Source organism: Perkinsus marinus (genome assembly GCF_000006405.1).
Source record: "Perkinsus marinus ATCC 50983 genomic scaffold scf_1104296954296, whole genome shotgun sequence".
NCBI lineage: Eukaryota > Perkinsozoa > Perkinsida > Perkinsidae > Perkinsus > Perkinsus marinus.
Genome location: NW_003208165.1, coordinates 1 through 975, shown reverse-complemented (window position 1 = coordinate 975; position 975 = coordinate 1). Strand labels below are relative to the sequence as shown.

General features: G+C 48.1%; 2 non-coding genes across 2 annotated transcripts; both read left to right on the top strand.

Annotated features, from left to right (window-relative positions):
- The first annotated feature begins 198 nt into the window (after nucleotides 1-198).
- Pmar_PMAR019449 lies at nucleotides 199-280 on the top strand. The gene has a single exon. It is a non-coding gene; the product is annotated as a tRNA-Ser (tRNA).
- Nucleotides 281-723: 443 nt separating this feature from the next.
- Pmar_PMAR019448 lies at nucleotides 724-805 on the top strand. Its single transcript has one exon. It is a non-coding gene; the product is annotated as a tRNA-Ser (tRNA).
- The last annotated feature ends 170 nt before the right edge of the window (nucleotides 806-975 follow it).

Genomic DNA, 975 nt, shown 5'->3' with positions numbered 1-975 from the left:
TGCAGCCGTCATTTGGGAAGAGACCTCTTACTAAAGAGTGCGAACGATACCATTACTACGCCGAGTATGCAAGAATGCGATTCAGCTAAATATCATCGTCCTTGCGGGGGTACTTCGCGACGCTGTGAGTCACTCCCCTAGCAACATGAACAGGGTGGCGATTCTCATGGGGAGAGCTGAGATGCTCTACATCTTTCAGACAGTGTGTCCGAGTGGTTAAGGAAGTGGACTCGAAATCCACTAGGTTATGCCTGCGCAGGTTCGAATCCTGCCGCTGTCGTATGTCTGATGGCGTATGGGTTTTCAAGACATCTGAGCAGTCTCGCTTCCGAATCCTCATAGCGACTCTGATGGACATTATGAACGAGTAGGATGCGAACGAGCTGATGCGCATGACATTTGCGGAACATTGATAAGAATTGATGTATATCCCAAAAAATGTATCTACCTATAGACTCTTATCCTATATAAGCCCTACCATTTCAGCGAATTCGCTGTCGTTGCAGCCATCATTTGGGAAGAGACCTCTTACGAAGAGTGCGAACGATACCATTACTACGCCGACGTTCTTGTCAAAGCGCTGGGCTACGTATGCGAGAATGCGAGTCAGCTAAATATCATCGTCCTTGCTGAGGTGCTCCGCGATGCTGTGAGCCACTCCCCTAGCAACATGAACAGGGTGGCGATTCTCATGGGCAGAGATGAGATCCTCTGCGTCTTCCAGACAGCGTGTCCGAGTGGTTAAGGAGGTGGACTCGAAATCCACTAGGCTATGCCTGCGCAGGTTCGAATCCTGCCGCTGTCGTATGTCTGATGCCGTTTGGGTTTTCAAGACATCTGAGCAGCCTCGCCTTCGAATCCTTATAGCGATTCTGATGAACATTAGGAATAAGTAGGTTGCGAATTAACCAAAGCGCATGACATTTGAGGAACATTGATGAGAATTGATTTATATCCCAAAAAATGTATCTACCT